The sequence below is a fragment of the Grammomys surdaster genome, unplaced genomic scaffold (genome assembly GCF_004785775.1).
Source record: "Grammomys surdaster isolate TR1022 unplaced genomic scaffold, NIH_TR_1.0 125767, whole genome shotgun sequence".
NCBI classification, from domain to species: Eukaryota; Metazoa; Chordata; class Mammalia; order Rodentia; family Muridae; genus Grammomys; species Grammomys surdaster.
In genome coordinates, this window is record NW_021620598.1 from 630844 (window position 1) to 643798 (window position 12955).

A 12955-nucleotide genomic window follows, 5' to 3' on the forward strand; every position below is an offset into this window, starting at 1 on the left:
TCCTTATCTGATAATATATTTGCTGGTACGGAGGTCACAAGTGCTTAATTAAAAACATCACCACATTCAAGCTAACTGGTGCCCAAGCCAGCCAGCTTCAGCAAATCCGTGAGCTATAAAATCTACTAACAGCGGGCTTGAAGGTCTGCGTGGGAGAGAGCCTGACCACAGTTCACAGTCTTGGCACACTCAGCTAGAGACAGCATAATTTGATATAATGAAACACAAATATAGTTTGAAGTATGAAAATGTTCACAAACTACAATTTGAGCATCATTTTAAAATAATAAAATTTAATTTCCTTCAAGAGACAACTTAGAAAACTAGCCACCACTGATTCTAGACACCATAGACTATGTTGCAGGCCCTGTGCCTGCCTAACCCCTCATGTGGGGTCTCCATCAGTGGCCTCTGGAAAGCCTCTGACAATTCCAATTCTACCTCATTTTCTCTTTCTTCTGAACCATGAAGAAACACAGCTGTTCTGAAAACAAAATGAAGGCTAAGGGAAAGACCATGGCCAACTGCAAATAAGAGTTATAGCAATACACATGTACCTTAATTATAACGCCAATTAGAACTTAAAAATTAACTCTGAAAGTGAAAGGGCAAGGGTGAAGAGCCAAAAACCCCCTAACTCTATAGTTTGAGAGCTACCACTGCTCTGTGTAAGTTTAACCCTAATCCCCCCAGATCCCAGTGATCCTTTGTCTTCCCAAGACTTCTGCCATCATCAAGGCAACACTCCCCCATCATATCCTCCTGTCCCTCTCTGAGCACTAGGTGCAGTCACAGCAACATTTCCTCAACCACTGACACAGGCTGGTATGACCATCACATTAAGCTCAACAACAGGAGGCAGGGCGTGGCTTCCCTCACACACAGGCAGGATGCACCCATTCTTTTGTTTGTTTATTGTTTCAAGACAGCGTTTCTGTGTGTAGCCCTGGCTATCCTGAAACTCCTTCTGTAGGCCAGGCTGCCTCTGCCTCCCAAGTGCTTGTACCACAGGTATATGCCTCCCTCCACACAGCTAGGATGCAGCTTCTTAGCCTCACCCCCACTAAGGAGACAGGGAAATAAAGGCTCAGAGTGGAGTAATGAGAGGACATTTGTCTTACCAGGGTCATAAGATTCCACAAAGGGCTTAAAGCCTCACTCAAACTGGTGACCCCTGATAGCATTCCTGTGACCCCCGAGTTACCACAGAAGATCTTAACAAGTACTCTGGCGAAGGAAAGAATACATTTGTGAAAGACTTTTGAAAGAAATAGATAAAATAAAATCAGTATGAGTATTTTAGGGTTTTGCTTAATTTACAAGTTGACCTAATTATCATGCTGTGTGATACAAAATGACGAAGTACTGTGGACTATGGCCCGTGGCTGCACACCTACCACAACCCAGACAAAGGGACCCACTCCAAATTCCTGCGCTCACATTCTAGTGTTAACATCATATTAGGGGGCGGAGCCTCAGGAAGTTAATTAGGTTATGGGCATGAAGCCCCAAAGAATGAGATTAGTGCCCTTTCTTAAAGAAGGAACTCAGAGAGCTCCCTTACCCTCTTTCAGCTGTGGAAGAGTATAACCAGTTGGATCTGTAACCCGGAGGAGAGCCCAACACTACTGCAGCTTCACCTCTGGCTTCCAGACTCCAAAACTTTGAGAAATTAAGATTTCTGTTCTGTATAAGCAGATGCCTAGAGCACTGTTACAGCAGTTCAAAATAAGATGCCTAGTCTCTGCCTGGAGAGATGGCTCAGTGGTTAAGAACACTGGCTGCTCTTCCAGAGGATTCTGATTCAATTCCCAGCACTGACATGGCAGCTCACAGTTGTTTGTAACTCTAGTTCCAGGGGAGCCAACACCCTCACACAGACATACATGCAGGCAAAACACCAATGTACATAAAATATAAATGAATGAATTAATGAATGAATGAATGACACCTAGTGTTAGAAATGCTAAATCCACTGGACCAGGCGTGGATATGTAATTACCTGGTGGTACACCTGGAAACTAAACCCAGGGCTGCTGTCTGGCTCCGAACCCACGCTTCTGATCTCCTATTTGTTGTTGCAGGAGCTAGCCTACTAGCCTTACAGACTTGTGAGAATAAGCCAAACAAAACAAAAACAGGACCCAGACTATATGACAATACCCCCCCACACACCCAATAGCATAAGTGAACTTCTACACAATGGGGCTGAAATGAATCAATGACTGAGGCCCGTCTTCCCTGGGAGCCTCTTTCTTACAAAATTAAGCTACTGCTTCCTAGAACAGCCTAAGGCAATCTTCAAGCTTTGGAGGACACTGCTGATTTTTTGTGAAAAGGAGCAACCAGATCACACCTCTCCCATCCATATCCCTAAATTCGCAACTGACCTCTTACTCCCGCCAAGATCATCCTTCTCATACCCTGGAATGTTCCCCTCGAATTCATTCTCCAGAGGAAAGTCTAGACCCCAACCTTGGCCTACAGGAAGCTCATCAGATTCTAAAGCTGCCCACCAGTCTTCCCTCCCCTCCTCTCCATAGCCCCACTTGCTAACACACACCACGTGTGCACGCTTTCTCTCTCTCTCTCTCTCTCTCTCTCTCTCTCTCTCTCTCTCTCTCTTTCTCTCTCTCTCTCTCTTCTTGGTTTTTCAAGACAGGGTTTCTCTGTGTAGCCCTGGCTGTCCTGGAACTTGCTGTGTACACCAGGATAACTTTGAACTCAGAAATCCGCCTGTTTCTGTCTCCCAAGTGCTAGAATTAAATGTGTGTCACCACCACACAGTTATCGCCACATTCTTGAAGACTATGAAGCTCACTTGTGGCAAAGGCCACCTCCCTGGAGTTAAGTTCTGCAGCATGCTAAGAGCAGCCAAACCAGCCGCCCTCTGTGTCTCTCTGCACATGCACCCGCTTCTATCTGGTCCTGATACTGTGAAACAATAACCTCCAGACCCATTCTGCGCCAGCTGCTTCTATAGAGCACGGGACCTAAACCGTGGACTCCTAGAGCTGTGAGCTGAAGCAGCCACTAGGATCTCTTCATAAACAGTAGCCAGAATGCTTCCCCTTCAATGCCTTTTCTCTTTGCCCACAGATTTCTCAGACAATTAAGATATATTCCAAATGCTCTCAGCCCAAGAAGAGATGTCAAGTAAAACCCCTATAATCTAAAACTCCAAAAACATTAAGGCAGAAAGACAATGAGTTCAAAGCCTGACAGCTGCATTCCCTCTTAAAAAGGAAGGACTGTTAAGACTGGAGAGACAGGCTCAGTGGTTAAGAGACCCCACTGCTCTTTCAGAGGACCCATGTTCAATTCCAAGCACCCACAACTTCAGCCACCCAGCAGTTCACAACTGATGGCAATTCCATTTCTAGAGGACTGGACACCTTCTGACCTCTGTGGCCACCAGTCAAACATGTGGTGCACATACATACATTCAGGCAAAACATACAAAATATTTTTTAAAAAACCTATTATGACAGTTTAGCATAAAAGTATTCAATGAAAGCCTGACAATCTGAATTTGGTCCCTGAATCCCATTAAGTAACAGAAAAATAGGGGTTTTCAAGGGTTGTTTTCAGATCCCCAACAAATGCACACCTGCAGGAAATTATACACATACACACACACCAAAAACACAAAGTAAGAGGTGGACATGGTAGTGCACACCTTTAATCCCAGTTCTCAACACACTGACTTCCAGGACAGCCAGGGCTACATAGAGACCCTATCTCAAAAGACCAGAAGTTAGGGGGAATGGGGTAAGGGGATAACATCTGAAATGTAAATATAATATCCAATTAAAAAAAAAAAAGACCAAAGTTAAAAAGCAAAGAGTGAAGAGATAGTTTAGCAGTTAAAAGCTTGCACTGTTCTTCCACATGGCTCCCACTCAGGTCCCAGCACCCATGCTGGGTGGTTCACAACCACTACTAACTACAATGCCTGGGAATCAAAGGCGGCAGAGGGAGGCAGGGCTTAGCTATCTTGTTGATTTGCATACTAGGGGCAAGTCCTTTATGACCTCTGCACATCCTCCTCACACCTGAAAGTAGGCCTGAGAGCACCATCTAAAACTGGCTCGAACTTGTCCCTGATGCTTCTCAATGGTGATCTTTCGGAATGGCTGTTTGGAATTTATTTTTTCCCCGACTTTTAATGTTCAGATGGCTGTGCTATCTGCTGACTAGAGACCATCTTAAAAAGGATAGGTGATCTGGGGCTGGGAGATGGCTCAGTCAGTAAAGCACCTGAATGTTCAAACACAGGGACCTGGGCTTGAACCCCCAGCAAAAAAAAATACGGTGAGGACAGGGGATGGCTCAGGGGCTAAGAGCTGTAAGATCCTTACAGAGGATCTGGGTTTGATTCACAGCACCCACATGGTACCACAAGCACCTGTAACTCCAGTCTCAGGAGATCCTACGTCCTCTGCTAACCTCTGAGGGCACCAGGCGTGTGCATGGAGCGCTTACATACATACAGGCAAACGTTCATTACATAAAACTAAGAAATCTTTAAAAAAATAGACAGTCATCGAACTCTGCACTTGTGCACATGTACACAAACAGAACAGTTCTCTCAATGTGCACTTGCCCGTAATTCTACCCTTTAGGAGGCTGAGGCAGGGAAATCTCTAGTCTGAGGCCAACTTTGGACTACCCAAAACACTCAAATCCTACAAATTTTCCCCTCTAAAAAAGGTTACAAACAAAAACAAGGGAACGAGAGATGGCTCACCAGTTAAGAGCACTGGTTAGACCTGGGCACAATCCCAGCACCCCCCCGTGTACAGACACACATATAGACAGAATACTCATTCACATAAAATAAAAAATAAAAGTTAAAAAAACACCTGAACAAACAAGGTCTTCATAGTCAGGACAGAAGGTATTTCTTCTGGGATTCAAATTCCAAAAGGACACACAGTCCTTCCGTGGACAAACACTTCTACAAGGACATTCTAGGATACTTAGGATGCCAACAACTCATCTACCACCAAGGAAGCAGAGCCTAATGGAAAAACCCCATGCTGGCATCCAGGAGCCCAAGTTCTGGACCCAGTATGGATGGACATCTGTGGTCATGGACTCTTACAAAGTAATGGTCAGGCCTGACACCACTTTCTTTATCACAGGCCTGTCATTTAAATGTCTGAGTGCAAAATAATGAGATAAAAGTCCTTTGAAATGTGTGTCCTCCATGTACGTAAGTCAGCATTATTATTAGCTCCAGGATGACAAGGAAATAGGATTACAGATTCTCTGGGGTGAGAGGCAGCTTAGGAAAGCTGTGATCACCATGCCACCACTAGGGCAGGAGGGGCTGCTTAGGGCTGGAGAGTCACAGTTCTCACCCTGGACACTGACCCCAAGCTGTTCACATGTGTGCTTCCTTTCTTGGGGTAGGGGTGTCTTCCGACTATTCTCAGAATGTTACAGGTTAGGAATGTCTAAGCCTCTCTTACAAATAGGAAATCTGAGACCCTAAGGACGGTATATCCTAGCCTCTCAGTGGTGGGAAGCATAGAAAAGAGCCCTGGGCCCCATCCATCTCCCCTCAGGTACCAGGGAATAAAATGACATTAAAGTCAAATGTAATGGCTCAAGCCTGTAATGTCAGTACCTGAAGGGCTGAGGCAGGAAGGTTGCCTTGATTATGAGGTCAAGGACAGGCCACACAGTCCCAGATCAGGTACTGCCTCATGTTCCAGCAAGGCTCTTTCTCAGGCAGCTGCTGAGGACTCTGACTGCTGGGTTAGCACTAGGACTGCTGCCGAAGTTCCTTGGCTAATCTAGTTCAGTGCTTAGATTCAGAAATTGTCTATTTTAAGACTGAAGTTTTTTAAATGAGCTAGAGGCATAGCTTAGCAATAGACTGCTTGTCTAGCATGTAGCACACAAAGGGGAAGAAAGCTAGGGAGAAGCAGGTAAAGAAAAAAAGTAGGGGTTACAGAGTGGCTCAGAAGGTAAAGGTGCCTGCCATCAAGGCTTCCGACCTGAGTTCAGTCCCCAGACCCACAGAGTGGAACAGTTATTCTCTGACTGCCACACACACTAAATAAATGTGATAAAATATAGTATTTTTAAAAGTACAAGCTCTTATTTTTTAAATGAAAATTAAAAATCTGGACAGAAGCCAGGCGGTGATGGCACACACCTATAATCCCAGCACTCAGGGGTTGGGGGGAGAGGTAGATGGATCACTGAATTTGAGGCCAGCCTGGTCTACAGAGTAAAAGTTCCAGAATAGCCAGGGCTATACAGAAAAACCCTATGTGGTGGGAGAGAAGAATATCTGGACAAAGAGAAATGGCTCAACAGGTAAAGGCACTTGCTGCCAGGCCTGACAATCTGAGTTCCATCCCTGTTAGCCCCATGGTGGGCTAGAAGGAAAGAAATAGCTCCTGCAAGTTGTCCTCCAATCTACACATGCACACCACAGTGTGCATGCATACACACACACACACACAAAATAAATGAAGTCTCCTGTAAAACCACAGTCCTTGTGTTCTAGGTTTGGTAGCTGTCTCTCAAGTACCTAGTACCCACCACAGAGATGCAAAAACAAAAGTCTGGTTGTGCAGAATACTTAGAGCACTGTCCTTTGTTAAGATAGAGTCTCACTATACAGGCCAAAGCTAGCCTCAGACTAGAGACTGCCCTGCCTCAGCCTCCCAAAAGGTAGAATCACAGGCACCTGTGCAGCGGGAAAACTATTCTGTGTGTGTACAAGTGTGCAAGTGCAGGCCAGAGTTTGATGTCTGGTATTGCCTTGATGGCTGTCCACTTTATATTTTATAAGATTTCTTAGTTTTATGTTATGAACGTTTGCCTGTATGTATGTAAGCGCTCCATGCACACGCCTGGTGCCCTCAGAGGTTAGCAGAGGACGTAGGATCTCCTGAGACTGGAGTTACAGGTGCTTGTGGTACCATGTGGGTGCTGTGAATCAAACCCAGATCCTCTGTAAGGATCTTACAGCTCTTAGCCCCTGAGCCATCCCTGTCCTCACCGTATTTTTTTTGCTGGGGGTTCAAGCCCAGGTCCCTGTGTTTGAACATTCAGGTGCTTTACTGACTGAGCCATCTCCCAGCCCCAGATCACCTATCCTTTTTAAGATGGTCTCTAGTCAGCAGATAGCACAGCCATCTGAACATTAAAAACTGGGGGAAAGGGCTAGAGAGCTAGCTTAGCAGTTAAGAGCACTGACTGCTCTTCCAGAGGTCCTGAGTTCAATTCCCAGCAACCGCATGGTGGCTCACAACCATTTGTAATGGGGATCCGATGCCCTCTTTTGGTGTGTCTGAAGACAGACACAGTGTACTCACATACATGAAATAAATAAATCTTAAAAAAAAAAATGAGAGAAACATTAATCCCCAAACAGCCATCCCAAAGACCCCCAATCACCATTGAGAGGCATCAGGGACAAGTTCGAGCCAGTTTTAGACAGTGCTCTCAGGCCTACTTTCAGGTGTGAGGAGGATGTGCAGAGGTCACAGAGGACTTGCCCCTAGTATGCAAATCGAAGAGCTAGCTAAGCCCTGCCTCCCTCTGGCGCCTTCAGGTATGCAGCTGTAGTTCCCAACTGGAAAAAAACTGAGCAGGCACTTCAGCTCATGTGAACATGATTATTACCTACATAATCTAAAGGGTGGCTTCCAGGAAGCCAAGTACAATGGGGTGGTAGATAAGGCAGGCCAGAGTCAGCTGAGAGGTTGGTTTCAGGTGAGGCTGGCCAGAGAGCACTCGAGTATGCTTCACAAGGTGCCTCAACAGTTAGTAATTTTACTACAGTTATTTGATATTCCATACTATCCTGCAAAGATCGAGTGATGACACCCTTTCAGAACCAGGAAGCCTAACAATCAGTCCTTAACCCATCAGCATGGACTTTCAGGTAAAAGAAAATAAAAAGATCAAGGGTGGCCAAGTATGGTGTAATACACCTTGAAGCAGGAGCAGGCAGATTTCTGTGAGGTCCAAGTCAACCTGGTCTACTTTGTGAGACCCTGTGTCCAAAACAAGGCCAGACCCCTCAAAACTAAGGACAAATGCCCCTCCCTATGCTCCTCCTAGAAATGCCTGGCCATCAAAATCTGTACTGGCACCAAGGGAAAGCTAATGTCACCTCCATCAGACAGCATGGAAACATAGATATATGTTTCTTACACACACACACACACACACACACACACTTTTACATTAATCATTATGGTCAGAAGTAACAAACTCTAGCTCCCCAAACAGCATGAACTGAAATACCATTTCTAGTCCAATGAGTTAGTCTTTAACAATCCTGCCCAGAGAGAACAGATCTAATCAGTCATCTATTCCTCTGTGCTCAGTTACTTTCTCAAGTAATAAATACCCATCAGCCCAATGGTCAGTTCTTTGAAGTCTCCAGACTGCAGGGAAAAGAAAACACACATCACACAAGTTTTTCACTTGGCCTCATGGTCCAAGTAGCATAGCTTCACCAAGGAGACTGCCAAACTCTACAGTTAAGTGTAAATGTACGGACAAAAGTATTCCAGTAAAGTCAAGAGAATCCCAACCACACTGACTCTCATTCAGAACTTCTGTGAAAAGGCGAAGCCGCGCGCCCTGCGACGTAAAAGGAAGGCTAACATAGAACCCAGTTCATCTGGCTGATCCCTTTGCCAGGGGCTCCAAGCTAACAATCCCAGGGGCGCAAGACCAGAACTTAAGCAAACTGGAAAACCTGCAGGGGCTAGGAAGGTGTGATCTCACGTACACAACTCGGGATTAAACAGATTTACATCAGGACAGTGCAGGAGTATTTTTGCTAAACCGCTAATGAGTAGCCCTGGAGACTGTCAGCAACCTACTCCCCTTCATCACTAAACCTCAGGACAGCTGCGGCCAAGGAAAGACGACGAGAGCCAGGAATGGTGCACGCAGCCCGGACCAAAACTATCTACCCCTGTGGACCCAACTAGAACGCAGCACCCCTGGGGCGTGTCTACTTCCAGGTCTAACCTCTAAGGCCTTGAGATCCCCAGCCAGCTCCTCTGATCCACTCCTGGAACAAAAAGAAAAACGGACCTTCTCACAGGGGGGCCCGCAAGCCTGGGGTCTCTGGGAAGAGAAGAACACGGCTCTAGAGCTCCACGGGAGGGAGGAGGGAGTTGACACTTCGGACCCATTGAGTCTAGAAAACTATGAAAGTCAAAAAGGACAGCTTGCAGCCTTTCCTGTCTTGCCTCACACCCCTAGTTCGTGTTCACCGGGCAGGCTTGGCTCTCACCACTGCGGACACCGAGTGTGGGAAGGACGGAAATGGAAGGCAGTCTGCAAAGCGCCCCATGAGTGCGTCCGCGTGGGACTCGCCCGCTCCGGCCGCCCTTTGGGCCTCCCGGGCTCCGCCCGCCGGCGCGTGGCCCCTCGCGAGCGGACTAGAAGTTTCGAGCGGCGCGGCCCCGCGCGCTCGGCCCCGGCGCGGCCTGACAGGGGTAGGCGCGGCCACTGACCCGTGTCCCAACCGTCGCGGCGCACCCCTCACCTCGGCCGCCGCTCGCCTCGGGTCCCACTGAGCACGCCACGCCGGCCGGGCTGCGACTCCGACCCCTTCCCGTTCAGCTCGAGCCGCGCTCCCGACCCAGCCCAGACCCGCCGCGGCCGCTTCTGCCGCCAGCCGAGACCGCGCCGCCCCCGCCGCGCCCGCTGTGCTCGCCCTATTGGCTGCCGAGCTCCAGACCCCGCCCTTCGACCCTGCGGCGCTCCGGATTGGACAGACTAGAGCGGAGGTGGCACGCCCCCAGCAGCTCAAAGGAACCACCTTGGGCTAGCATTAGTGGCCTCTTCTGTCAGTCAAATGAGGAGCTCTTACTTAAGCCCCTGCGAGGCCAACACGGGTCACTCCCTAGGAAACGCCCAGAGGCTGGGGTCTGGAGGACTTTTAGGTGGACCAGAGTTTTGTGGTTTCCCTAGCGACCAGACGAGTTGCGGTCCCTGATCGAGAATTCAGATAAGGTGAACTTTAAGAAAGTTTCCTCCGATATGGAGAAATTTCTGCTTTTCTAGAGGACCCGGATTCCATTCCAAGCACCTACATGGAGGCTCACCATGGTCTGCAATTCCAGTTGGAAGTGCTCTGACGCCCCCTTCTGGCCTCTGTGGGTACCTGGCACGCACGAGGTACAGACATAAATTCGAGCACCCAGACACACAATTCTCTTTTTATTATTATTATTTAGAAAGTTTCCTCCAAGCCGGACATAGTGGTGCACGCGTTTAATCCCAGCACTTAGGAGGCAGAGGCAGGTGGATCTCTGCGTTCACAGACACTGTGGTCTACATAGTGTTCCAGGCTAACCAAGGCTACATAGTGAGCCCTGGTCTTCAACACAAGAAAGAAGAGGAAGTAGGGTGGAGAGACTTCCCTCCAGAGGATGCAGATATGGCCATCGGAGCACCAGGCAATATACAGACTTTCTGCTTCTCACAGAGAAATGCCTGGTAGGAGGTTGGGCCCTATGAGCAAAGGGAAATAATGAGCCAAAACGGCTAATACCTTGCTCAGCACTACCCACACAGTCCCTGCCGCGAGGACAGTAAGTGATACCCGGGTGAGGTTCTGAGAAACTGACAGCAGGTAACTTTCTGGGGACTGTAATGGAGTAAAAAGTAAGTGGTGGCAGACAGTGGCTCATGTCTATAATCCCAGTACTCAAGAGGCTGACACAAAAGAATGAATGAGCAGCCTGGGCAACCGAGTAATTGGAAGAAAAAAAGAAAAAAAAAAAGTAAAATGACCTAGCAGTAACCCCAGTAAATGAGTTCCACACCAAGGCACTGACGCAAGCAGTACATGAAGCTAGCTAACAGTGGTGCATGCCTATAATCCCAGCACTTGGGGAGACAGAAACAGGAGGATCTTTGAAAGTTCAAAGTGAGCCTGGAATACATAGTGATACCCTGCCTCAGCCTCCCTGCAAACAAAACAACACAGACAAGGCAGGTGTAGTGGGTTAGCACTTAGAAGGTAGAACAGGAGGGTCAGGAGTTCAAGGTCGTCCCCAACTACATAAGAAGTCCAGTTTTCAGGTTGGGCATAGTGGTACCCTCAGCATTTAGGAGGAAGAGGCAGGAAGAGCAGGAATTCACAGTCATCCTCAACTACATAGAGAATTCAAGCCAGCCTAGGTTATGTGAGCCCTTGACTTGACTCTTTCACATGCCCCTCCCCCACCCAGAAAACACTCATTCTCACAGTGACCAAAAGTTTTCAGTTAATTATTTATTTAAACACCCAGAGGCAGCTGTATTGACTGTATAATACCCTTTTAACAATGATGTTTGTGACTCCTTCAAGAAAAAAAATCCCAGTAATTCCAACAGAAGTAGAGATAGCCAGACATGGTGGTACATGCATACCTTTAATCCCAGCTCTCAGAAGGCAGAGGCAGGCAGAGCTCTGTGAGTTCAAGTCCAGCCTGGTCTACATAGTGAGTTCCAGGACAGCCAGAGCTACATATCAAGACCCTGTCTCATGAGAACATAACAAAAGAATACAAAGGGGGGGGGCAGAAGCTCAAAAGTGTTTGCTGAATCTAGCAAAGGCAAAGAAGGGACAATAATATCAAACACAGTGACATATTACTGCCCCAAGGTGGATAGAATATGACAGAGAGCAAAGACCTCCCAGAAGGCAATGAGCCCTACAGGGACAAAGGGGTTCCTCTTGGCTGGAGCACTTCAGGCATGCAAGAAGCGAGGAGATATGGGTAGGGAGAATTGCTTGGCAGCAAACAGCCACCCCACCCTGCAAGTTCCTTCCCTTCTTTGGGGCTCAATTTTCTCAACTGTAAAACAGAAGTCCAGGAAAAGCCAGGACTAGTGAGCCTGCTGGGCTCTCAGGGTGGCCGGTGGGTGCTGACTTTGTCTCAGGGTCTCTATCGTCTATAAAACCACTTCCACTTTTATGTATTTGGTTTATTTATTTTGTCTGAGGCAAGGTCTCACTACAGACCAGGCTGGCTTCAGACTCACAAGAGATCTGCCTCCTAAGTGCTCGAATCGAAGGGAGTGCACTACCAAGCTCCTCTCGGCTTTTATTTTTTTAGTTGAGATTGGCAGCAGGAGAGACGGTTTGGTGGGTAAAGAACTTCTGGTATAAACATGAAAGTCCTAGTTCCGATTCCCAGAAGACGGGTAAAAAGCTAGGGTAGCAGCATGCATGTGTAACCCAAATGCTGAGGGAAAAGGAGTTAGAGAGATTCTAGGGGACTTTCTAGCCAGCCTCTAATTGAAAAAGCAAGGTCCCAGATTCATCGAGAGACTCTACCTCAAATAAATAAATAAATAAATAAATAAATAAATAAATAACTTTGGAGAGTCATAGAGGAAGATATCCAAAGTTAATCTCCTGTCCTCTATACACGAATACAAAAATGAGAGCACTAAGACACACACACACACATACACACACACACACACACACAATTGGAGGGTGTGGCTCTGTGCACAAGACCCTGGGATCCATTTCCAGCACCAACCAACGAATCATCAACAGTTTGGAGACACCAAAGCGTTAACTGTTGGGGTCAGAAGAAGAGCACATTCCTGGATCTACCTAGGAATGCAACACACTCTTGCCAAATGTGTGGAATGAACGAGTCACTGATTAGGAAGCAGCCACCCCGCCCTTGCCTGCTTAGATGTTTTATTCTCTGGCCTGTGAACCTAGACTCATACATAAACACAGGCAGGTACAACACTCAGCTCACGTGCTGCTGGCAATCACCCTCTTGGGCCCTGAAATGGCACAGCCAATGAATGGCTCATCCCTAAGAGGGTGTGGCCAGCACCTGATGAACCAATGTCAGTCCATTTACGTACAATCCTCAGTTGGTTTCTCCCTCTCCCTCCCTCTCCCTCTCCCTCTCCCTCTCCCTCTCCCCCTCCCCCTCCCCCTCCC

The 12955-nt window shown here is 47.5% G+C and overlaps 1 protein-coding gene across 2 annotated transcripts in view; it reads right to left on the minus strand.

Moving 5' to 3' along the window:
• Positions 1-9685, minus strand: part of Pacsin2 (protein kinase C and casein kinase substrate in neurons 2) — a 92710-nt gene extending 83025 nt beyond the window's left edge. For both annotated transcript variants that reach the window (XM_028788702.1, XM_028788699.1), the window contains exon 1: positions 9539-9685. The gene's annotated coding sequence lies outside the window, so the exon portion shown is untranslated. The remainder of the gene's footprint in view (positions 1-9538) is intronic.
• Between the last annotated feature and the right edge of the window lie 3270 nt (positions 9686-12955).